This window comes from Gadus macrocephalus, chromosome 11, assembly GCF_031168955.1.
Source record: "Gadus macrocephalus chromosome 11, ASM3116895v1".
NCBI lineage: Eukaryota > Metazoa > Chordata > Actinopteri > Gadiformes > Gadidae > Gadus > Gadus macrocephalus.
The window spans coordinates 12,682,619-12,709,419 of record NC_082392.1 but is presented as its reverse complement, the minus strand read 5'-3'; the positions used below and the strand labels follow the sequence as shown (position 1 = coordinate 12,709,419).

Sequence of the window (26,801 nt, the reverse complement as noted above, 5' to 3'; positions counted from 1 at the left end):
AGTCCCCCCTCCACTTGGGGGAAGCTCGCTGGTATCGACATATTGCTGGGTTGGTGTCGGTACCTCTGTGTGGGTGGGCGAGGGCCATCTCCACTGGTGGAGGTCACGTCGCTGAGTGTGTGGTCAAAGTCAGCTGGTGTTTGTGTGCCTCATTTGTGAATATGATGTTAGAGAATATAGATCATTCCTAAAATGATGTTTCCAGAATTTGACTTTTTTGTTAACTTTTTTGCCACCCAAAAAAAAATGCAACTATTTTAAGGGGGAATAAAAGGGAGTATCTATCACATTACTGAGATTATAATCTGAAGACAGATTACAATGTTAATAGTTTTCAGATGCTTTGGTTCTCAAGATGGCTCGCCGTAGTCTGGAGATAAGAATGATAGCCATCCAGAACCTAAATGTTTTCCAAAGGAACTTCTCACAACAAGAAAAATCGACCGCATTTTAATGCCAAATAACTAAACTTTCAAGGTGTTGGTTGGCATTTTAACTGTTAAACTTTTCTCAAAGCACCAATCAGCGATCATTGAATGCCCCACTTTGTTTTGATTAAATTGTGTTTTGGTTGAATCTCATGGGTCCCATGCATTTGTTTGACGACTGGCCATTGCTATAGAGCCGATGGGAACCATGAGACTCAATCAAAACACAATTAAATCAAAACAAAGTGGGGCAAGCAAAAATTGCTGATTGCGCTTTAAGCATTTAACCTTAGTCACAGTATATTGCAGGACTAGTGAAGTGGGACAGCAAGAGATAAGTAGGAAGGAATAAATATACCAAAGCAACAAAAGACTTTTGATTTTTAATTACATTTTGGAAGAATCCCAAAGCAACACTATGAAACTGCCTTGTACATCTGCACTCCAGTGGTTGCTAAGTGACAGTGATGGCCTCCTGTGACCTTTAGAGAGCGCAGGGTCATCAAATGGCATCTTTAGCTGATGGCTATCTCGGACAGACAGGTTGTTCGCACGCAATTTAGTGCTCAAAGTGACACGCAACACATTCCCCACAGAAGGTAGGAAACGACGGGTAGATCTCCCACACAAACACATACACGCATGTGCACACCAGCTCACACACACATACACACATGCACACTGTCAAAGACACACACATGCTCATATACACGGACACATAGACACATGCATGTTCATTGACACACACACACACACACACGTTTAAAAGAACGCACTCACGATTATCAACACACATATATGTACACACGCCACACATGTGTGCACACAAACAGACACACACATGGTCTCAGACATAGACACACACATGTTTATCGACACACACATTCGAAAGCAAACACGCACACACAAATGTTCATATGAACACACACATGAAGACACAGAGGCACACACACAGACACTCACACACACACACACACACACACACACACACACACACCACACACACACAAACATACAATAAAATACACACACATAAATAAAAGACACACACATGCAATAAAAGACACACACGGACACAAACACACATACGCTCAAAACGCACGCACATCCTCGCTCCCCCCCATGCGTGTTGTTGTAAAACAAAGCATGTGGAAAAGGCGTGTGGGACATGAATGGGCACTGACACATCCACACAGCGGCGCTCCAGTCACCGTGGGAGGCAGACAGCGTCTCATTGTCATCGAGGAACGCCACAAGAAAGCGCTGTCAGTCTGCTGTCTCCCCCCACACACACACACACACACACACACACACACACACACACACACACACACACACACACACACACACACACACGTATAAGCAGACCTCAAATATGTGCTTGTGCCACGAGGAAAGACTATATATTGTGTGTGTGTGTGTGTGTGTGGGTGGGGAATGTTTAAACGTCTGCATCGTGGGAGGGTTATCAGTGGGCTGCCTTCTGTGTGTAATATTCTCTTTAATAAAGCGACAGCACCTGGCAGATTGGAAAGCAGAGCGCATGTGGCACGCAGCCCCTCTCACGCTGATTTATGAGCACACCGCCAGGCCCATTGCATTCTGGGTCCCGGTGGTGTCTCTCTGTCTGATAAGCCCGGCCCACCTCTGTGGGTTTGCAGATGCATGTGTTAAGATGTACTGGTCACTGCTGCGTGTTGGAGGAGTGAGGGAGAAACAGAGAGGATATTAAGTAAAGGTGGAATACTATGAATGGCCGTACGGGACCGCTCTCGCTCAGATTAAAGTTAAGACCCCCCCCCCCCCCCCCCCCCCCCTGCATCTATTGGGATTTTGATGTTCGGGGATGAGGAGTATTTAAAGGGAAAGGAGATGGCTGGTAGAATATTATTTTTCAGCCATACTGAATTGAAAACATTACCTCTGTTCGCTCTGTAAACAGCATTATGCACAGAGGAACCCATAACCATTTAATGTCCACCCCCCCCCCCCCCACACACACACACACACCCTATTCCTAAGCAGGAGATTGCATCCATTTATTCAAAAGCAATTCTCTCGCAAACAATAGACCGCCACTCAAATGCGTGCACCTTGGCGGACCCTGAGAAGTGCTGGTCGGCACTTTCAGCTCTGATCCATCGGTTCGGAAAATCCTGAGGTGCGGGGGAGAGGGAGGGAGGGAGAGGGAGGGAGCGAGTGGGAGGGGGAGAGGGAGGGAGCAAGTGGGAGGCCGTTGTGAGCGGGTTGGGGCGAAAGGTCAGAGGTCAAGAAGAGCATCTCAGCCCAAAGGCCAGCTGTCAACCACGGGGAGAGGAGCAAGAATACAGAGTGACCCCAGGGGGTTGTGTGTGTGTGTGTGGGGGGGGGGGGGGGGCTGGAAACGTCAAGGTCAGCCTCTATTGGCTGGAGGACGCTGTGGTTGCGTTTGTGTAGGAGATGAGGAGAGGAAGGGGGTGAAGGGGCCAGTCAGCCAGACGCACTCAGAGGAGTATACACATCTGACTGGTAGATGGCTGGAGCGGGTGCATTTATGAGCTCCAGGCTGCCAGCTGATTTAGCTCGTTAGCCGTGCCGCTGGGCCACTGCTGATTGGCCGAGTCCAGATGGTTGACTTCCAAACCCTGGCAAGGAATTCTACTGTCTGACCCTGGGAGTTTCAACCTTTCAGAAACACTGATTGGGTGTCGGCTTTTATGCATTTCTGTTTTAAATCATTAATTATTATTGTTAAGAGGGAGATGCCATTCTGCCTTCTTGGCTGTGTGTGTATTTGTTCTGATTGTTTTTATGTAAGTCTCTTACGCTTACAGCACAACACTATTTTCCAACACTATTTAAAAACCTGCCTTAAAAACATGCAATGCATATTTTTGTTGGTTAAAAAAAAATCAAAGAGCCATTTCATGCAAGGGAATACATTTCAGTAATTGGTATTGGTAGCAATGTGGTAAAAATAGTATTCATCTGAATGCTGTTAGACAAATAATATATTTGTTTACTTTCATAGACTTTTTGTGCCTTTAGTGGAAGACTAAAGTAGACACGAACAACACCAGCGTAACGGATTCATTTGACAAAGCAGAATAAACCCCGAAAAATAACCGACATTTCTTATTCTGAATCCCCCCCACCCCCCCTGCTTCTCCTGTGGGCTCCAGAGTTATTAAGCATTCAGCTCATTTCTCACCTGAAATCTTAATGACCTTCTTTTTGCCTGTGTACAAAACACCGGCTACTTTCTGGTTGGGGTCATGTGACAGGGGAACAGTAAGAGGAAACCATCCCTCCCATCAATGAGAATCCCAGTACCGATGGCATCATTATGTCACAGACTGAGAGATTGAACTCCGGACACACCGCAATGCGGCATAATGAGCTGTCTTTTTTAATTTCTCCCAAGATTCATAATATGCGTTCTCCAAATCCTTGTTCTTCCCATCCTCGAAACTCAGGATAGTTTCACTAAACCTCCTGGTATTGAGTCATTTAAAAGTAATTTGCATCCCGAGCAGCTCACAGTGAACACCACACCAGGCTAATTAGGGAGCAGATAGACAGACACCGGTCATTAGAGATTGAACCAGGACCCTCCGTACTCCCAAACTCTGATGCGCTGTTATCGTAAGGTATGACCCCCCCAAGGCACGCTCCCCCTGAGGAATGTGACCCCCACACACAGTGAATCCCTCGCTCCCAGAGGGACGGAGGGTTGATGCTGTACTGCAGACGTTCCTGTAAAACAACGGAGCTGTACCACGTAGCACCAGGGCCTCGCGCGCGCGCAGACAGAAACATACACACGTACACACGTACACACACAAACACAGATGTATACACATCCGCGCACACACACACACACATATACACACAAACACACGCACACACACACACACACACATGTACAAAAACACACGCACACAAATGTACACACTTGCGCACACAGACACATACACACCGACAGACATACACACGTACACACACACACACACCTCCCCTCCCCTGGGGAATTGGCATTATCAACGATGCACCGCAACATTTCAAACTTCCACGGCGCGTCTCGTTGCCAGGCTGTCACGGGACGGTCCCGCTGGCGTCGCCGCCGCCGGCGTGAAGAGCCTCACATTTAAAGGTCGGGCAGCCTCAGGTAGCACAGAGAGCCTTCTTCCCCTCCTGGCAAATTTTCATTTTGGATGTAAATGTACATGTATGCATGTATGTACACAGATTTTCATATCGTATCTCAGACCCCCATCCCCCCTCACTGGTTCGTGTCCGGGGAAGCTCCAGCTTGCTTTATTGGTTTTATCTTTTGGTGGGAAGACGCTGTAGAGCAGAGCCTGAACACCCGTCATCGTGGACCGTGGTGGTCTCCACTCGGTCAGCCAGACACTGCATCCCTCACTGAGACGGGACAGAAGGGGAGAATGAGCGTCGAATGAAAACCACCAATCAACCTCGCTGTGAGTCCTCCCTCTCTCCCAGATGGTGGAGTCAGGTGTGTGGTCATGGTGAGTGTGTGTGTGTGTGTGTGTTTGAGTTATCCTCCTCGGGAGACCGGTGTGCGGACGACACAGACTAGACCCCAACAGACGATTCCAGAAGCCGTATCCAACCGATTTCCCTGCATTAGCCAATCGGATGCGCAGGTCAGCGGCTCACTGTATTAACCTTGTACGCCCTGACCCGTGGTGTAGAGTGAACACGCTCCAGTAACGCCGCCGGTTGGTAATGACCGAGTCTTAGACTGTGAGGCTCCTCTTCAAGTGCACTTCTCCCCCCCCCCCCCACCCGCCCCTCAAGTCCATTACATTCTCCTTCTCTTCTCCGTTTTGTTCCTTTTTTTTTTTAAAGGCTGCAATTAATCTAATTAGGAATCAATCAGCCAATGGGGCTGCTCCCTCCCCAGAGCTAATGGAGAGAATATGACAGGCATGGCCTCTGCATTATTAATACCTCCACTCCTAGACCCCCAAACCCCCACCCTCATCACCCCCTCGCCCCCTCCCCTCGGGTTGGCTGTGGGCAGAGAGGGGGGCCATTGATCACAACCCAGCGAGCACTACTGCAAGGCCTTCTGGGAAATATCTAGTAAAGGAAACATGGGGAGAGACTGGGGAGGGCAGCCGAGGAGGAGGGGAAGCAGTAGTAAAGCATGCATGGGGAGAGGGGGGAGGAGGAGGAGGAGGAGGAGGAGGAGGAGGAGGAGGAGGAGGAGGGGGAGGAGGAGGAGGAGGAGGAGGAGGGGTAGTAAGGCGTACATGGGGAGAGGGGGGAGGAGGAGGAGGAGGAGCAGTTTAAAGGATCTAGCCTTAGAGTCTTGAAGTCTGCTGGGCGGCAAGAAGCGAAGAGGGAATGTTTGAGTAAAACTCAGGAATCTCACACTCGGCGGTGAATATCCAACAAATAAACAGAACATTTAGATTTGGATGTGTGAGGTTGAGGAGGGAAAGCATTGGAGGTGGAGGTGTGGGGGGGGGGAGGGGTTGTTTGAGGAATATGAAGGATGGAGCGCTGCGTTAATGGGAATGTTGTGCTCCAGAAAGCTCATTTGGTTAATGAGGCTCAGCACCAAAGTATTACGTGATGGGTGGGATTGGGGGGAGGGGGGGGGGGGGGAGTATAGGTCTCTCTGCGGGACCATTCGCAGCAAATGAGATTAGAAATTATAGGACACCACTTAAACCCGGCGCAGCAGCAGCAGCGCAATAGCTTTGTGTGGCGACGAGACAATCAGAGTGGGCATTATCCTTCATTTCCCCCCGGCGTCATGCGAGCGGCTGAACTAAGAGTCCCTAGCTACTGGGTACCGCCGACTGCTCGCACCTAGCGCACCTAGCGTCACAACACAAACCCAAATCGATATCTCTAGCTCCGGCTTTGGAACAACCAACTAAACATGTGCAAGATAACAGAGCAAAAAAGGAGGAGGAAAGGGGACTTCCTTGCTCTCTGCTACCGGCCCTGGCGTCCCCGGTACACACGGAGGCATTGTGCCTCCGTTGCTTTACTGGATCTGCGTGCAGCGAACGGGGCCAAACTGCTGGCCAGCGGCAGCCTAATCTGGTTACTCATCTGTCGCAGGACGTGATGTTGTTTTTACTGCGGAGGACACGGGACGCCGGCCAGACTCAGCTGATGTTGTTTGGGGTTTAGGGACGGGGGCCTTTGGGGGGGCCTCTGTGGTCACTTCCCCCTTAGGTAGATACGTACGGTACGAGCCAGCCTTGGGTTACCCAAAGTTGTTGTTTTCTTCTAAGTTCTACCTCTGCTAATGAGATGTGGTGTTGTGATACTTTGGTTGCGATGCGTAGCGCGAAGGGACCGGCCCCTTGTTGGACACCAGGTTGGCGTGAAAGGAAAGGACCTCCACCATGCAGGGGGTGTCAACGATTAGCCGACCCCCTGCCTGAGCAGCTCGCTCCGGGCCAGTAAACAGGCAAGGAGGCAGGGGTTGCGGGGGGGGTTGGGAGGGGGGGGGGGGGGCTGAGCCAGGGGTTAGGCAGAGCTTCCAGGAAGCTGACGTAAGCTGACGTTAAGCAGGGCTTGTAGAACCCAGAGGGGGAGTGTTGCGGGAGGAAGGTGGGGGGGGTCCAAATTGCGTTGGTCTGGTTGTGTGTGTGACTCAGTAATGAGGACTCCTGTAAGCAGGAAATGGTTTCGTACACGAATAAGAGGAATCTCTCACTGTGGTATGAGAAGCCACTCTGGTAACGGCCTCCTTTTAGCACGCTGAGTTTGTCTATGTGTGTGTGTGTGTGTGTGTGTGTGTGTGTGTGTGTGTGTGTGTGTGTGTGTGTGTGTGTGTGTGTGTGTGTGTGTGTGTGTGTGTGTGTGTGTGTGTGTGTGTGTGTGTGTGTGTCTATGCAACGGAAGTGTGTCTGTTAGCAGTGGGTGTGGGTGTGTGGCAGCAGAAAGAAAAAAATCAATTTCCCATCTGCTATTAGTCACCACCAGTCATTAAAGACAAAACTGGGGGAGGGAGGGTAGGGGGTGAGGTGGGGGAGTGTGTGTGACGTGGGGGGGGGGGGGGGGGGGGGGAGATTGGTTGCTGTTCGCTGACCTTGCAGGAATGGATTGTCTGGAAGTTCATTCATCTTGTAGTCTCATCAGCTCACAAACATTTTTTTTCCTTTCCTTTGAGGAAGCTGTTTCGAGCCATATTGATGGTGTTGTTGGTTATATGTGGCATTTTAACACCACACAGCATCACCCCCAACCCGCCGATACCCATAGTGGATCCTGCTCAGTGAACCAATGAGAGGCTCCAGGTGAATCATCAACAACAACCCACAACAATATTGTTCTCAGAAAGCGTTTGAATAGCAGATGACAGTCTGGGATGGGTGCGCTCTGACCTTGAGAAGCGGTTATGAAAGCATAATGCAGGACAATGGATGCTGTATTTTAAAATAACCCTAAGCATGGGCACATGATTCTACTCCGGCTACGGAAACTGCTGACACCCGGTTTGAAGGCACCGCTAGACGGCGGGTCTGGACCATCCATCTAAACACACCCGAACCTCCACTCCTCTCTAGAAGCAGCACATGATGGGAAGAGCAAACGCACACAACACAAACACACACACAGACACAGACACGCGTTCCAATGCCTCACTGTGTCTTGATGTCGATTTCTCTTTTAAACTCATTTCTTTTATTGATCAAACCGCAACCCAGACTATTGCCAAAGGAATGATTTCCAAAGTATTTTTTCCAGTTTTTATGTCTGTCAACATCAGCGCTCCCCCTGGCTTCATCTCAACTCCCCCCGGGGCTGGGCACCCGAACATCTGGCTGTGTTTACAGATGTTTAGAGCGTCTCCGCTGGTGCCGACGGCTGTGTTATGACAGGCGAGGACACTGAGGAGATTACCCGCAACACGGACACCACACAGCCGCCACGCACCTCTCCGTTTCCCCTCCCCCCGCCTCCAGTTGAGGGGCGGCGGCCATGTTGAGATCCCCCCCCCCCCGCCTCCAGTTGAGGGGCGGCGGCCATGTTGAGATCGCCGCCCGCCCCCGTTCGCTACGTCGACAGGACAGAGTTTAGAACAACCACAGAGCTCATGGTTCTCTTTTGTTTGTGTTTTTTCTCTCTCGCAGGAAAGACTGCTGACCGTGGTGAAGGAAAACCGTTGAAGAGGTGGAGGTATTTGACCTTGACAGCCCCCCAAGTTGCACAACCCCCGGCTGCCCCCTCCCAACCCCCATTTTCCCATCTTAAACCCCCACCCCCCCCCCCCCTCCAGCCTTTTCCGGTTCACCCCTTTTGAGGCCGCCTAAGTGGACGTTTGTGGGGAGGAGCTTCGGACCAGACGACGCCATTGGACGTTGCAGCCGTCTATCACAACCGAGTGAGTTCCGTTCTCTAACCTTTTATTTATCTCACTGAGAAAGTATCCCTTGATGTCTGGTCAACGTGGGCCGCAGGGGGTTCCTAATCCTGTGCTTTGATATCCCTGAGGGATACTTTATTCTGGGATCAATACGAGCGGGGGATCCAGTATGCCTGAACGGTTTTGCCGGTGGTCACCGCCGTGTCCAGCGCACACTCACACTTCTGCAGGGTAGAAAATTGTTGCGGTGGATCGGAGTTCCTTCGCTCTTGGCCACCCTCTCCCGTTTTAGGTAAACACGTTATTGGCCAGTTATTGTACACATGTTCATCATTTCGGGATCTTTCCTCTCTGAGCCGTTCATCCTCCCCAGCAGTGGAGCGCAGCGTCTGTTCCAGCGTTGGCTCTCCCCTGGTACAGCAGCTCCTCACCTCTCTCCTCGGGTCATCGAGTTGAATCGAGAGAGTACAGACTCACATTATATCGCCACGCTGTAATTTCAAGTTCACACCCCGCAGAGCTCAAATTAGCCACGGTAATGGATAATCACGAAGAGAGGGTGGGCATGCGTGTGTGTTCGGTGCGTGTGTGTGTGCGTGCGCGTGCACGCTCCTTTTCTAAAATGGCCTTTCGCTATAATGCCCCCAGATGATTGTATAAGCTTCGGTTTGCGATGATTTCAAGAGGGCTCTTATTCCATTTGGCCCAAAAGGGTCTTCTCGGCTTTCAATCAGGGCAGCCATTGCTAACGCGTATGGACAAACACTTTGAAGGCGTCGTGTGACAAAGTTGAGTTGTTGTTTTCCCCTGGCAGGCCTACCATGACGTTTGTCCCTGGATGGCCTCTCTCCCTCTCTCTCTCTCTCTCTCTCTCTCTCTCTCTCTCTCTCTCCCTCTCCCTCTCCCTCTCCCTCTCCCTCTCTCTCTCTCTCTCTCTCTCTCTCGCTCCCTCTCTCCCTCGCTCCCTCTCTCTCTTTCCTGTCCATTGCTCTTTTTGGATAGTTGGGAGAACTTCTAGTTAGACCACCTCTATAGTCGTCGGGCTCTCTTTCAGACCCCCAGCTTTGTGCCAGAGAGCCGTGTTTGGCCGGCCTCTCTATATCTGTGTCATGGAGCCATTGTGGGCCATTGTGCCATCAGTCAAAGTGAACACAAGGCCGGTCGCTTGCAACGCCTTTCAGCCACAGAGATGGGGAACAATGCCCTCGGAGCCCCGTGTTGAACTGGATGTATGGGCCCCCCATGTGTGTGTTGGGGAGGGGGGGGGGTCTGGCTGGAGGCTGTGTTGGATAAGGTCCTAGTCAGTTGGCTTCCCCTCCGATGGTGACAGCAGTTTTTTTTCGGGGTGTCATTGATGACACAAAGATGTTTCTGGAAGAGGGAAATGGGACTGAGCATTGGTTTGTCTGTGCGTGGGGGGGGGGGGGATCAGGCTCGGGTGTGAAATGCGATCAGAAGCCTTCAGATGAACTGTGGCGTTGTCATGCAAGAACTATTGAGTGAGAGGAAAAGAGAGGCCTTTTGTCTTTTAATCATCTCACTTTTTTGACAGCAAGTGGCTTCTGCTGTCAATTGGCTCTGTTACGGAGGAATTGTTTGATAATATCAGTTAGAGCCTGTCCACGTCCCACTGGCCTCTTGGATCAGTTGTTTGTATTGCAGATGACACAGACATCCAAAGGAGGCTCTTATTTTGAAATCTACCATTGGCAGACGAGTACATTGAGAAAAACCGTTCACCAGTGAATTCCGTGGCATATATCTACTTAACATTTCAAGCGTGGCTTGACATTTCACTTAATTTGTATTTAGACAAACGTCCAAATGCTGAAACGTTTCTATTGATCATGTCTCTCTTATTCGACATGATAATTTGTATGGTATTGTATTTTAATTATGTTTTGCCATTTACCAATTAGCTCGCTTTTCTTCCCTTCCCACTCACACACACACACACACGCATGTGCACCCACACCGTAGCAGCGACAACCAGTGATTATTTCTGGGACGACGACTTCCAATCCAAACCAATGTCAAGCCGGAGACCGCTTGTGTTGCCGCTGTCGTCTTTTTGACCTGGGCTGAACTCCATGTGACCCGAGGGCCGGCTCTGCCGTTGCCATGGTTACGCCTTCAGCCCTCCTCTCGCCCCGGTCCTTCTTCCTCGCCGTTGGGCTCCCTCGGCGTCGAGCGAGGGGGAGAATCGAGGAGACAAATTGGCGGCGAGGCATGCCAGGTGGTGGCGGAGAGAGGGGAGCCGTTGTCATGGCAGTGGTCATGGCATCGGAGACATTGACATGAATTGATCTCATCTCAACACGCAGGCTCTCCTGCCGCTCGGTTCGAGAGGCTGTTCATCATGGACGCCGCGCTCGCATGCGTTCTCGCACGCACGCGCATATGCACGCTCGCATACTTTTGCTCGCATACTTTCGCTCGTGTACGTACACACAGGCTGGCGCACTTCTGTTCTACTTATGACACACTTGCACACATCTTTGGCAACGCATTGTAGCTCTCCCTCTCTCTCTCTCTCGCTCTCGCTCTCGCTCTCGCTCTCTCTCTCTCTCTCTCTCTCTGTCTCTTCCTCCCTCCCTCTCTGCCTCGCTGTCTCTCCACTTCTCTCTGCCTCGCTGTCTCTCCACTTCTCTCTGCCTCGCTGTCTCTCCACTTCTCTCTTCCTCGCTGTCTCTCCACTTCTCTCTTCCTCGCTGTCTCTCCACTTCTCTCTTCCTCGCTGTCTCTCCACTTCTCTCTGTCTCGCTGTCTCTCTCTCTCTCTCTCTCTCTCTCTCTCTCTCTCTCTCTCTATCATTAGTGATGATGATGCACGTACGATGCTCACGCTAACTGTCACGGCCCCCCCTCTCCGCTCCTGCCGATGGGGAGGAGAGCGGGGGGAGGAGGTGTGGGGGGGACTGTGTCAGGGAGATGGATCTCAGACTAATGGCGCGCCCATGGGAGTTTGCAATCCGCTGTAGCCGGCACAATAAGGCGGCGCAGGGGCGCCGAATGCAGTCAGCATGCAAGATGCATGTCAGGGAAGAGGGTGGTCTATTTACAGAGCTGGCTCATGCTCCATGTAGATCCCCCCCCCAGGGGGCTCTGTGGAGGAACCCAGAAAGAATATTTGTGTGTGTGTGTCGGGGAGGGAGTGTGTGTCTGCGTGTGATGGATTTCACTCTAACCTGACTTCTTGTGGATTCGTCTTCTCTCAAGGCTTGAGTGTTTCTCACTCAACTCTGCTCCGCGGAAGTAAATGTAATTGGTTGTGTGTGTGTGTGTGTGTGTGTGTGTGTGTGTGTGTGTGTGTGTGTGTGTGTGTGTGTGTGTGTGTGTGTGTGTGTGTGTGTGTGTGTGTGTGTGTGTGTGTGTGTGTGTTTTAGAGCCGATTATGTTGGCTTTGGATTTGTTTTGATTTTTCTGAAGTGTTGCAGCTCATGTCCACGTGTTGCAGTGAAGTAAAACATAAAATACCTAACCTAGATCTGGTCAGGGCTTCAGGCAGACTCCCCTTTGTTCTGAGGAACCATTATGTGGTGTACGGACGTCTCGGGGAGGACTTGTTTGTTCTGATTTTTGTCATTGACAGGCCGTCCTTCAACCTGCATGCTGGAAGCAAACAGTCATGCTGCATGCAAACAGTAAGACCTATAACGGCAGAATAAACAGTAAATCGATGTTGTGCGTTAATTGAAAGGATTTCTTCGCCGGCTTAAGAAAAAGTGGCGTTGTGCTCTCAGTGGGCGGCCGGGGGAGATAATTGCCGGCTTTAGCTGGGCTCACCTGGAACGTGACCGGATAACGTTCCCACGCTGCCTTAATATTCCGCTAGCACATCTCGGCGCTAAGCGGATGATCGATCGGTGAATACACACACACACTAACACATACACACACAAACACACACACATACACACACACACCTCGAGTGTTCATGTCGATCCGATCCTTCGAGAAAGTTCTGGCATTCGCTCTGACCCGTCTCTGGTAATCGGATAACTGGAGAAGTTTGTGTTTGTTTTTATAAATAATGGCAGAGGTAGTTCAGTTGAACCCCACAATTTCTCCGTTTTTCTTTTTGGTACATCTTCTTATACAAGAGGGAAAGATTAACAAGGATATTCATTGATCTGGAAAGTGTTTGTGCTGCTTTTCACGTCATTGGTGATGGCAGGTTTAATAACTCAGATCATGAAAGAGTGTTTATCTCCCGAGTCCGTCTGGAGTCTGGAGTGTTTTAGGGGTATTTCTGAGGATCAACACGGTTCTTCGTACATGGGAGGTTGAGGCACCGCTGGATAAATACGTTGTGTTTGGATAAAATGTGGTCAGAACCCCAGGATATTGGGGTCCAGAGTTCTCCAGCCCCGAACAGACACAATGGTTAATACCTACAGTATGCTGAGTTCACCTGCACCCCTATGGGCGTTATTTAATCAATAAATCATTTATATTGTGATAGGAATCTCATTATAGAGACAGCTAGAGACAGCTCAAATGTTTAATGTTCGAAGAGATCTATTTTGACACTGAACAGTGAACACCTCTGCCAACCTAATGACAACATCAGTCATGCTTCTGCATTTATTCCTAAGTCAAGTGAATGGGGAACAATACTAGCATATTAGCAAGATATTAACAAGATCAGATCAATAACATTTGCGATAATATGATAATAAGAAATGTAAAGATTGAGACGCAACATTTTTTACTTTATTTAAACATTGCCTAGCTATTGCTTGAGTTTGGATACGACTGTAAAGGTAATCATTTGCTACGAAATGTGCAAGACTGCTGGCCATTTATACAAAACAAGAACCTATACAGATCAACGATAACAGACCGGGACATTGTCTCTAAGTTGTCAACAAGCAGCAGCAGCAGCAGCATAACGCTGTGTCATGCTTTCTGAACAGTGCAAACACAAGCAAGGAATGTACTCGATTATGTCAGATGACTTGCACACCGCTGAATGCTCATGTCCATGCTTTGTTTTCGTCAAACTGAGAGCATACTCCGCCCACGTCAAACTGTGAACATAGGATGACTTGTATTCAACCTCATATTTGACCCTTGACCTCCATAGTCATAGTCACCTCTTCCAGCCTGACCATACCTTCATCCACAGGCCACCGTGTGGAGGTCGGGGGTCTATGGGGGGGATGTGCGCTCCACTCTAGTTCTCCGGCACTTTAAAGAAATCATTAGATGTATTTTGAAGGCTCTCCCTGTTGAATAATGGATTTAAATTTCTATGACGATGTCGTGGAGGTGAATGTCAAGCAGCCCTCCAGCGGCCATCACACTGTTTAGAAATGCAATTCAAATGAGTGGAGGGTCAAGGGATGGTTTTCCTGATACAAGTGGATAAGGTTACAGAGTATGCGATCTTCGTCTGCAATCGCACGCTAGTTATGCTCATTTCCAACATGACTGAATAATGTTTACTTGGGGAGGTCGGTGGGTGTGGGGGGGGGGGGGGGGGTTGGCAGGGGTGAAACTCAAATTAATTGAACTATCACAAAGTTCCTTTAAAGTTCTGTCCCCCTTTACGATAACTCCTGAGATCAAAATGATTGATCTTCTTTGACAATTGGCCTGTGTCCAAAATGGTTGCTGAAGATTTAATAGAAACGTAAAAGATCTTTTTACTTTGCCTTACATCTTGTCATCTTGACATTTTTCCACCCTCATGTGCCGGCTAAAGTAAAATTTCGGGGGGTTTTACGACCTAATTGGGCGACTTTCTGGCCCTTCCTCCCATCCCTAATTAGTTCTGGGCTTTAATGTGAAAGAAGTGGCAAGTGTTGGCCCTGGTTTCCATGGTGGCCCCAGCCACAGACTTCAGGCCGGAGCCAGGGATCGCGTCCCCTCTCCTCATTGTACTCGTATATCTCTGTGGTTACGCCAGGTAGTTGGGACCGCTGCCATCGCCATGACGGCAGACTGCAGTTCTCTGTCCCGAACAATGGCAGACAAGATAGGGGAATAATCTTGTAGACACTATCAGTGGCCGGCCAGCTTTAAAAGGAAAAAAGTCGGGATTAGGAAGTCCCACAGTTATGAAGTGAACTTTATTTTTTAATATTTCTATTTATCTTCTCGAAGACAGCAGTACAGTTGAGCCTTTCTCAGGGGTAGGACTGCAACTAAATGGCTGAGATAGTGCGGGGCCAGTTCAGCTCAGGCGAAGCTCTAGTCCTTGGGGCTTAAAGGCTAGAAATACGCTCCGTCATCGAGAGCGATGATTAAAGAATCTCTGTGTCACCGTGGTGGCAGGAGCATATGGCTGAGCTTAACCACACAAGGAAAGGACATCTGTGGTAGGGGATCACCAAAAAGCATCTCAAATGAATTTGGAGAAGATTAAGGAAGATCTCCGTGGACAAACCACTCTTTCCAGAATGTTGCCATTTTGGGATATTTTGTGTATGATAAAAGGCAAAGCAGTAACTGAACAATCCAATGCTGCCAGAATTTTTTAATTGGTTTTCTCCTCGCTGGGATTGTATGCTGAGCTTGAATTTGTCTCAAGACGTCTTGACAGGATTAGTTTCTTGTTTTACTTAGATTGTTCTTCATGCTATGATTACTAAATAAAACAGATCTGTTATTTTAGCCTTAACATTTTGTTGCATGCCAAAGCAGCCTCTTGCGTTTGTAGCTTGGAGTTTGTGGTTCATTAAGCAGACGCTGTTATCCCAACTGATTTGAATTTCAGACGCTTGTCATACAGGAGTAGAGGTTAGGGCATCTTGCTCAAGGGGGTCCTAGCGTGAACGCTTTGCCAAAACACTATCCAGCACCATCCTCAGCAGAACAACTTCAACAACACATTTTGTGTCTCCCTCAGTGACTAAAAAAGCTGTTCCAGGCACGCAGTGTAATTTGTGAACTGGTCCTCAGTTCATATTCAAATTAAACTGTGTGCCTGCAACCGCTCCACACAGCAAGAGGGGAGGATGTTTACTTACTGTAATAGAATGACATGGCGACCTTCCTGCAAGCTAATTCAAACAGGGAGGATGTGACGCAGAATACTGTGGTCGAACAGTGAGGAAGCTGGCCAATGGATATTCTGTGGATAATGACTTGACCAGAATAGCTCTGTTATATAATTAACTTATCTCCCCGTCTCTTTCTCATGCTTTCACTCTTTTGCGGCTTCGAACCACTTGTGGAAATGGCCTAGTTAGGCCCCCACCTGATTCACATAGTCCATAGAAAAACACACAGGATTCAAACACACCTGCATGGCCATACTGTACCAGAATATCTCTTACAGAGTTGAGCTTACCAGGGGCATATTCAAGACACCAGCCAGCTTGGTTTAATCCTCACCATCTCCCAGCCTTAACACATCCACAGATTTATAGCTTTGACAATGCTTTCCCAAGTTAGATTTTTTGTTTAACTTTACCCACATTTCTTGCCCAGGGAGTAAATATCGCTATTTTGGTAAATCCTTTAGGAAATTAAGTGTGTTTTGATTTGGATTTAAGTGTCAACGCATGCACTTTTTCGAAATAGGAGTTGGGGGGCGGGGAAAGCAAATCACGAAGAAAACGTTCATCATGAGTTTGTACTCGTTGGCTGGGGACGGTGTTTACAGGTCAGCAGTTCATGCTAGGCTGCCGTGTCAAACAGCCATGTAAGCAAACACAAATGATGAGGAGCAACTGTTCTTCCTCCCACAATTTTTTTAGTGCTTCTTCTTGGCTCCTCTTAAGCGGGCGGTAATCTGCTTCATTTTACCAAGGACTGTTGAATTGAAGGCAGCCATGACGGGATACTTGCAGTGTGTGTGTGTGTGTGTGTGTGTGTGTGTGTGTGTGTGTGTGTGTGTGTGTGTGTGTGTGTGTGTGTGTGTGTGTGTGTGTGTGTGTGTGTGTGTGTGTGTGTGTGTGTGTGTGTCATGGATTTAGAGGATGGCTGTACTGAACAACAACCCACCTGAGGGTTTTTAAATCATTTAATGCTCATGTTGAGATGTCACGGTGCGTTAGAAAACAAGTCCATCAAAGTGAAAGTGTGAAAATGTACCTCAAAAAGGAATGATTCGAAAAAAAAGCCTGGGTGTGTTATTAGATTTTCAAATGTCATTATGGTGTGATCATACTTTTTCTCACATTCAGAAGTCACAGCATTTTGTCAATCATGTCCTGCACCAGAGCTTCTGGAGAACTGTTTATTTGGCTTAGTAGTTGTGGCGTTGTGAGTTATTCAAAATGGTGTCACAATTGGAGTCGTTGAAGCTCAATACATGCATTAGGACAGTATATTATCATGTTTTTTTCCTCCTTGTTACAACAGTTGCCAAATGACAGACAGTAGAACAATTGCTACATGACTTACATCGGTATTTCTATAGAACCAGGAACCATGAATGTTGCCAGCTTAAATCAAACTTTTGAAGGGTACTTCGAATCGTACTGAGACGACTTCTGTTGTCTCTGAAACACACACACACTCCCACACACACACACTCACACACAGACACACACACACCCCACACATTTCCCCGGAATAGTATTATTGAACCCTGTTAAATAATTATACAAACCTGTGTGAAACACTTCTCCGACCCTGACCAGTCGTAATGAGAACCAAGCACTGAGAGAGTCGGAACCAAGGTCAAAGAGACGGAGCAAGAGAGGATTTATTAATAGGTGTCATGTGTGTGTGTGTGTGTGTGTGTCTGTGTCTGTTTCTGTGTGTGTGTGTGTGTGTGTGTGTGTGTGTGTGTGTGTGTGTGTGTGTGTGTGTGTGTGTGTGTGTGTGTGTGTGTGTGTGTGTGTGTGTGTGTGTGTGTGTGTGTGTGTATGAGTGTGATAAGGCGAGGTGGGGGCCGGGGGGAGTTTGAAAACCGTCATCAACATGAGATTAATTAAAGTGTCAGATTGGGCCAGAATGAGACTTCTTGCAGTTTGTGTATCTGTGTGTGTGTGTTTGTTCGTGTCCATGTGTTTGTGCGTGTGTGTTCATCCGGTGTGTGTCTGCGTGTGTGTGTGTGTGTGTGTGTGTGTGTGTGTGTGTGTGTGTGTGTGTGTGTGTGTGTGTGTGTGTGTGTGTGTGTGTGTGTGTGTGTGTGTGTGTGTGTGTGTGTCACTCCGATGTGGCGGATATAGTGGTTGGTAAAGACAGGTGGCTGTGGGTGTGGAGGCTTGCAGCAAGGCATGATGGGTATTGATTGGAGCAGACTGTCCTGCCCAGACCGTCTGCAGCACTATACACTGGGGGTAACTCTGACAGGCTGTCTAGGGATGGGACGCGGGAGGGTGTAGTTAAGCTATTAATCCACGAGTTGGACCAAGAATTTAACCAGGAAAATATGACTTATGACATGAATGAGTATAGAAGTTTAACGGTCTCTCTCTCTCTCTCTCTCTCTCTCTCTCTCTCTCTCTCTCTCTCTCTCTCTCTCTCTCTCTCTCTCTCTCTCTCTCTCTCTCTCTCCCCCCCCCCCCACACACACACATACACCATGATCTCTTCTGCATCTCTCTCCTTAGCTCACTCTCTCCCTCTTGTAAACAGACACACTTGGCCTCATGTCGTATTGCGAACCATAAGAGTAATGGGCCCCGGTCCCCTCCTGAACACAGACTAATGAGAATCTCAAATCCGACAAGCAGGGTGCATTTATCACGCACTCACGCTTAATGACACCAGCGGCGCGCTTGCCCTGCTATCTCCCACCCCCCTTTATGGATGAGTTATTTGGTGGCTCCGGCCAGCCCCTTATTATTATTAGTATTATTATTATCATTATTGAGTGCTTGGACTTATTCAAGGGTTGACTGGAGAGGGAGTAATCAGAAAGGTATTGTTTAACCAGGTGATCGCCCTCTCTCAGCCGTTACCTGTCTTCCCTGAGAGATGAAAGACTGGTTCACTCTTCCATGCTGTCCGCCGCTCTCTCCGCGTGGGATGGACGTGTCCCGTCTCCCTGCGCTCCGTCTCATTCCCTTTGTGCTGCTCTGGGTTTCACCATGGACGGGATGAAGAAGAAGGAGAAGCAGCACCTTGAATGCAGGCGGGGGGAGCGCAGCAACCCAGGATCGCGGCCGTGGCAGCTTTGATCTTCCGACGACGTGTGTTTCTTCTGTGGCTGCTGTTGTTCTGTGGGACTGGGAGGATGTGTGAAGTCTTCCCACAAAGGCTCTTAACCTGAACATCCAGAGGATGAGGGGCTGTCAGGAGAACGCTGAACACAGGGAGCAGGATATACACCAGGGGGTTTGTACAGTAAGTTGGGCCTGCTGAGGATGAGAGGATTGTCTTCGGCTATTCCGTTTTTGCTCTACCTTAGTTTGATGAGTGCAGAGGTTGGTGAGTGACAGGGGAATTGATTTAACCATACCTGGCGCTAAACCCCAAATCCTATTTCCTGTTGAGGCCGGTTATTTATTGGACACTTTTTATTCAGAGTGTTTTGCAGTGAATTAAGAGGCCCGTCATTCAGGAGGAGGGAGGGGGTTAGGCCTCTCACTCAGAGAGGAAGGTCTGCATTCCAGGTAGACTGCAGACCTTGGAGTTTAAATCCAATACTGGCTGGGCGTCAAACCTAACCTCTACACTTGCTATTCCTTCCCCTATATTAATCTTATAACATTATTAAAGTCCCAAATATAATCACTTTTCATTTCATGCTCCACAATTATAGCACACAGAGAAGACCCAAAGAAACCACAATTAAATGATGAAAGCGTTCATGTTACCATGGAACGCCACACAGAGGAGGCGATTCCCTTAATTATTAGTCTTCATAATCCTGCCCTTGGTGCACCCCTGATGCTGCAGGGTCGAAGGAGCTAAACCTCATTTGAGCCCCAATTAGAGGCCCCTCGGTGCGGCCTCGGATGAGCCCGCTGCTGGGAGCTTATCCTCCTCCAGGTGCCAGCGGATCTCTCCACTATCTCCTCCATGACCTGGCCTCTGCCTCGCTGCTCAGACCCATTAGAGGCCTGGGAGAGGAACAAATGAAAACCTCCAGAGTTGAGTCCGTCTCGGGCCGCACAGAGGCGGGGAAAGTCCCCCCCCCCCCCCCCCCTCCCACCGTCTGAAGGGCGATCAAGGAGTCCTCCGCGTCCTCAGGAGAGAGAGAGAGGACGCCGGATGGGCCCGCCCGGGTGTGGGGGTTTCCATAGAAACTCAATGTTCCACGGTTAATGTCAGGAGACCTCTTTCTGTGAATTGAAGTTTGCCGGCTTGAAATGAATTTAGTTCACGGTGCGTACAGCCTGGGCCACAGCGGTGTTATCCGTGTGACTTTCACGGTAATGATGGTATGTTTGTCCGGTGTCACCGCTGGGCCTCTTAAAAGCGGCGCGTGATGTTTATGGTTGTTGATGGTGGAGCTGACAGTCCGTCACTGAGTGCTGGAATTGATTGTCTGGCCGATTCCAGACCAGCGAGCCGCAAGACGCCGTCACATCCTCCTCCTCCTCCTCCTCCTCCTCCTCCTCCTCCTCCTCCTCCTCCTCCTCCTCAGTTCCACTCCCATGCCTTTCTCCATCACATTTGCGCTGTGTCCTGGAGGGGGGGGGGGCACCTCTGTCCGACCAGGTAGATTTTAACGCTGCTCAAGTCGGACACGACATGGCCCCAGGCAGACGAGGAAGGGGCCGAGGTGCAAGGTTCTGTATGGTACAAGGACCCGCCCGCGGCTGCAGACTGGTGTATGCGGGGTGGGGGGAGTGGGGGGCGGGGCTGTGGGGGCTGGAGGTGAGATGGATGGCACGGCAGTAATATGACATAAACGACGCGCCTCCGGGCCCTTTTAATGTGTCTGGGTGATGTCATCAGAGGGAGACGGGCGGTAATGATGGTGAGATCAGCAGAGGCTCCAGGCGGGGGAGGGAAGGAGGCCGCCCTGGAAGGCAGCGTTGCCCTGATAACCCTGCTCGCCCACGTCTGTAAAGCGGGATCTCTGTGCCCGCGGGGATACGGGGGATGGCGGGGGAAGAAGTCGTTGGGCGTAGTGAACTATGGTTTCAGAAGACGTGGCCTGACAGTCTGGACGTAGAGAATCCGTGGAAACGATGGTGGTCCGGCAAAGAATGATGAAGCGTTTAATCTAGCCGGGAACAGCGAGAATGCACGGGTTGTGATGATGCTATTATCTTCAGAAGGGGTGCTCCCCCAGATCCCCCCGTCCCCCACCTTCCTGAAAGCCACGCTTGTAAACATGATTTATATCGCTCCCCATCTACAGTCACCGTATGGCTTGCGAGAAAGAGCAGGAAAGAAAAAAATAAAATAGTCACTTACTTATAAAAGCCCCTTTTTCAGTTTTATTCTCAGGGTTTGCCGCAAATGCGGCAAATGTACTTGGGAATGTTCCATCTGTCTCCTCCATTCTCCTCATTGTCTCATGGAGATCGCGTGCCCGGATAGATGTGCCTGATGGCAGTTGTGTGATTGTGTTGACAGAAGAAAATGAAAAAAAAAAAAGGATGAAAATGGAAGAAGCAGAGCTTCTGTGGCGATTTATCTGCCTCTTGTTGGTCCCCGAGCCCGTTGCGTCTCCCAGGGTGAAACAAACAGATGGAGCCCTTCGGTCTCACACTCGCAATTGTTAGTTACGCTTTAGTTAACACTAAACAACTCTCCATTAAACCAGCGAAATATTTTTTCTTTTCATTTCACAAAGTGAGCAGTGAGCAGGAGTGTAGAAAAAATAATACAATTATCCCAGGGTGTTGCATATCTCACTCCTTTTGTGAATTTCCTACACGCCAATAATGGAAGAATAATGCAAAAGAAATCTCCCTGCTTGGTTTCATCATATCTGAAAAGGAACCAAAGTCCTACAGGATTGATAATTCATGGTGGCGGTCTTTCAACAACTGAGAAATGGAAGAATTTGAAGTGCTTACAGTTCAGAGGGCTAATTGGTTCCGGAGGGGGGGTGAATCTGGAGATCAAAAGAGCTCCTCTTATTATATGGATCTCCCTCCCTCAGTGTCATCCCCCTAACACGGCCCTCCACCACCACCCCCCCCCCCCCCCCCCCACCACCTCCGCACCAAAGCCCTACAGCTGAGGCTTCCTTAGGGGACTGGAGGACAAAACAGTGGGGCTTTTTTTTGCGAGCTGGAGGAGCCTCTGAGGACACTTTCTCCATACACTGACCAGGAGTCAGGCCGGTTATTTAACAATGGCAGGATAAAAATGCTTATTATTATTCTAATAAAAATAATCTGTTGCAATTGTCTCCGCTTGTGTGTCTGCGTATTTGTTTATTTGTTGCGTGCGTGTATGTGTGTGTTTTTGTGTGTATGTGGGTCTATATGGGTGTTTGTGTGTGTGTTTCTATAATTGTCTTACTGTGGGAGAAGAATGTTCTGAATAGCTGTTCTAGAAACACCGTTTTTTTGCCTTTCATTTGACTCTTGACTTGGTGCCCCCTCAGTGTGGAGCACAAAAGTGTGCCTTCTACTTCTGGTCAATACGTTTATTCAACTGTATTGTACTCTTGTACGGCACAGATAAGATTACGGGGCGAGTACTCGCACACATTCTCTGGCAGCGGCGATGAATATCATTATTAACGTCCGACCGCAGCGGTTAACCCGCCTCGCACGGAACCAAACAGGGCCGTTTAATCGGCGTGGCTCTTCCAGTTAGCCGGGCCACGTGGGGATGCTTTGAGTTGGGCTTTTATCTCCCTCTCCCGGCGCCCAGGGTTTATTTTAGGGCGGCTGCTGTCTTATTCTGCCCCGGCAGCTGACCGCTGTCTTAGCGAGCGCAGGCCCCCCCTAGAAACCCATCGGCCGGGCCCCAATCACAGTGGCATGATTAGATAGGTCTGCGGCGGGGCCGGCTTTCACCTACACAAGCTACCCGGCAAATCTAATCAGCAGGTGTTGGCAAAACCCCCGCTCCCCTTGCCTCTGCTGTTTTCGGTTGCGCCGCTCCGAGTGTGAGAGGGGTGAGTGTGTGGGTGGTAGTGTTGTTTAGCTTTTAAATTACCCCTTAAACTTACTTGAAATGATTTGTTTCATTAATAATATATCTAAATGTGGCATCCCTTTTTAAAACCTTGAAGATGACAATCTGGTCCCCCTTAATTGCATTCAAAGTGACCGTATAAAATTGTTATCATTATGTGCAATTGTTGTCCCAATTATCAAATCAGTTATGGCTCGAGGGAAGACAGGGACTGCAGACTTTTTGAGGATCACTATGATTGGGCGGCCTCGAGAAAATCAAGCTGACATTGTTCCTGGGTCAAATAAAAGAGGAAACGGGTCTGTGTATGCAAAACAAGTGATATACATCATCATTTTGGGTAACTGACCTATCAAACCATTTCTAATTAAGAGTTTCACAAAGAGGAGTTAGAATCCAATCATCATTTTCTGGGTTGCAGCTACACCTTAAATGTTTCAAAAAGGGTGTTAAACCTGAATAGCGGATGTAAATGGGATTGGCATTGTCTCCCTGACCGTTTCAGCCGACACGTCTATCACACAGAGCTATGGCATTAATGGCTGTACATTGTGGCATGTAGCTACTGCAGCAACTTGTGGTGTGTATTGTAAGGCTGCAGAGAGAGGGCAAAGTCCTGAGTTTCCAACAGTGGGTCCATAATAACGCAATTAGAATTGTACAGTATAAGTGCAATGTACTAATGCCAATCCCCGCTCCCCTTCCTGATTTTATTACAGGGCTTGTACAGATTATTATAAAGCCACGGTGAAATAATTTCATGCAAGACAGTGGAATTGTTTGTGTTCATTTGTGGCTCTGGGACTGCTTGGTTTAGTTCCTTGGGTGATCCTTGAGCATTTCTAATATTAGGAGAGCCGAGCACTTTCCCAGCCGCCACTGACGAACCCTGAGGGATCCGTGTTCAGTCGATATCGGTCGGCCGGGGCATTGGATGACTTTGGCTCCCGCTGGCGTCTGGCTCGAAGCCCCTGAAATAGATAGGTATAAATAGAATCACAAGACCAACACAGACGCTTTGTCGCTCCCTCTCTTTGTTTCTTTGCTTTTGTTTTGGGGTTTCTTTCTTTGTTTGCTTCTTTCGTTTTTTTTCTTAGTTTCTTTCTTTTTGGCTTTCATTATTTTTCGCCCCTCTCTCCCTCCCTCTCTCTCTCTCTCCCTCCCTCTTCCACTCTCTCCCAAACACAGACGACACCAACACCAAGAGGCTCTCTGCTTTCCCGCCCTTGCGTGGCGTCTCCCACAGGTAACCCCGGGGGGGTATCCAGTTATGGTGGCCTTGCGGGGGTTACCAGTGGTTGGGTTTCTGTCAATACAGGGTCCAGGTAGTGTTTGTCAATAATCTGAATTATTGATAAGCAGGATAATGGCACCAAAAAGTTGGACTGTGTCGTGTCCGTGGAAGAGGCCATTATGCTAATGACTGTCGTAATAACAACGGGATTGTTGGATCATTTTTCTTTGTTCAACGTGAGTTTGATTGCGGTGACCCAGGGTGAAACTCGTTGCACGGACTAGCTAAGAGAAAGACACCCTTGGGCTTGAAAGTTGACCTTGATTGAACCATGGGGGGATGGGCAGGGTTTTAACCTGAGTTATGGGCCCTCTTCTGAAGATGAAAATGAATAATTAACTCCTGGCAGACAAATGGAGAGGACACCATTAGCGTATGAGTGATCCCTCTCCCACTGACGGCCGTCTGCTGCTTTTTTTACTCCTCAAGAAGACAGAAAGACGATCGATGACCCCTGCAGCGTTTTCTCCACATCGATTTGCCCAACCAATTTAGACCGTTGCCAACATCTTACATTTTACCCTTTTTAATTGTGACGACTCCCAAACTCTGCCCCCGTGGCAGTGGGGCGGCCAGCCTTCTTACAACCATGGCACCCAGGCACACGCACGGACACCCAAATCCACAGCAGGTGTTCATTCACCACACTTGGCTCTTGTTGGTATACAGGGCGCTCTTTTCAGCAGACATCTCTGACCCTCTTCGGCTGAGGAAGTTAAGTGTATGGTATCAGTGCAGCGCAGAGAGCCTTTTTCCCTCCCATCTTGTTGACTCTTGTTCAACTTGGGTGCTACTCGCATGAAGGTGAGACCCTGGGAGGTCCTCCACCAAGGTTCAGTAGGGCAGTCTGATACTGGGGGGGGTTAGCCTGAGTGGGACCACTTCACTTTGTCTCTACTTGTTGGGCCAATGAGAAGTGAGCAGTGCCCCCCCCCCCCCTGGGAGCAGCATGAGTGGCATGGGGGACAAGGGGAGGTCCTAACCTCTCCTGACATTTCATTGACGACATTTTATTCCCCCAACGCCACCCTGCCCTCTCCTCGCATCAAGCAAAAAAAAGGGGCAGAATGAGACTTCTTTATACTGACACTAGTCGTCTGACATACTAATCTCAGGACTAAGAGACTGCTGGGACCATTGATTTTCTCCTCCTGCTATGAGACACGGAGCCTCACTTTACTCGTCTATGACCCCAGATGCTAATGGATTCAAATGTTGTCACAATGTCCCCCAGGAGCCCCTTTTGTTTTTGGCACTCAGGATCCTCCCCGAGTTTCCGGCTCCGCTCCCTGACATGTTCTTCTCCTTCTACCTTGGCGTCATGAAGACAGATGACATTTAATTTCTCAGATCTTGTCAGGCCGACGGGAAAGTGAAGAGACAACCGTCTGAAACAGCTCTGAACCCTACGGTCGACTTTCCTAACGCGGTGACATTTAATTATATCCTTGCTCCATGATATACTTACATTTAATAGCTTTATAATTTATTATTTATTCATCCTGCTTTGAGTTTAGTGGAGGTTCTTGATCAAGGACGCCGACAGGCAGGCTGGGGACATGGGAATCAAACTCAGATCCTTTCACTTGGGGGTCAAACACCTTAGAATGGCATCCCACTAATCAGTTAAATTAACTATGTTGGAGAAAAATATTCAGCGTATTGCCCTTACAGGTTCTAAACCTTATTTGGCCATTCAATCTTGCTGTTGGCAATAACTTTTGAATGAAGCTCTTTTTTTTACAAAGGCAAGAAAAAAATAAGCCTTATTGCTAAGCCCACTGATATCAGATTGTGAACTGAGAGTGGAGTGGTCTGACCTTACCAATCTGTACCTCTATCAGCTATAAAAACATGGCGGTGGAAAGCCTGCAGGCGAGTGTTCCCGGTGACCAACAGTCATCTCGTGGAAGCACTCTCCACAGACCCCCCTAATTGGCTGCTCTCTTTGACTACAGAAGGATGAACTCATTTGCAGCAGCACAAGACTCCCTTCTGAGAACAAGCCCGGCGAAATCTTCCCTATATCCTGTGGGGGCCTCTTCCCAATTATTACCCAATGATCTCTGATCCCAATTCCAATTTCCCAGACGACGTCGGCCTGGTTAGCCATTGGAAATCCAATTAGTGGAGATTCCCCAGTCTGAGGGGGTCACTCAGGGACCACCGACGTCCCCCAGGGGGGCGGGGGGGGGGGGGGGGGTTCTAGGGAGATGAGTCCTTTAACACGTATGTTCCACAGTTACTCTGAAACTTCCGATAGCTTCCAATGAATACACAACATGTGCCGCGGGGGGGAAGCTCCTTGGAAAACGTAGGTGTTCTTCTGAAACGCTCGGAGGGCAGATGTGATGTTCATGAACGTCCAGGGCTGTGGGCTTGATGGAGCAGCATGTGACTCGAGTCATGAGACTGTGGGCAGATACTGGCCCCTGGATGGATCATTGAGAACACGGCCTGATATGGACTACTAGACCCTGCCTGGACAACCAGCGCTATTGTGCTGCCGAGCTCCATTCACATCATGGGGTTGTTTTTCCCCCTGCCTCAAATCAAGGTCCCATGGAATTGTTTTGGACAGGCCAATGTGTTTTAAGGTAAAAGTAGTGTAATGTCATTGTGAACCTCAGTTATTATTGAATCATTTTCTTACTTGAAAGAACTTTTAGAGACGGAAGTGAATCATTTAGTTTTCAATGGATTCCGAGAGGTTTTCATTGTTACTCAGCATGAGTTATGTTGCTAAACACACAAAAGTGCTGTCGTCACTGTGTTGCTGC

At 48.9% G+C, this 26,801-nt stretch overlaps 1 protein-coding gene across 1 annotated transcript in view; it reads left to right on the top strand.

Moving 5' to 3' along the window:
- Positions 1-26,801, top strand: part of sema6e (sema domain, transmembrane domain (TM), and cytoplasmic domain, (semaphorin) 6E) — a 121,817-nt gene that overhangs the window by 40,144 nt on the left and 54,872 nt on the right. The window contains exons 3-4 of the mRNA XM_060065887.1: positions 8,542-8,582; positions 8,683-8,787. The gene's annotated coding sequence lies outside the window, so the exon portion shown is untranslated. The remainder of the gene's footprint in view (positions 1-8,541; positions 8,583-8,682; positions 8,788-26,801) is intronic.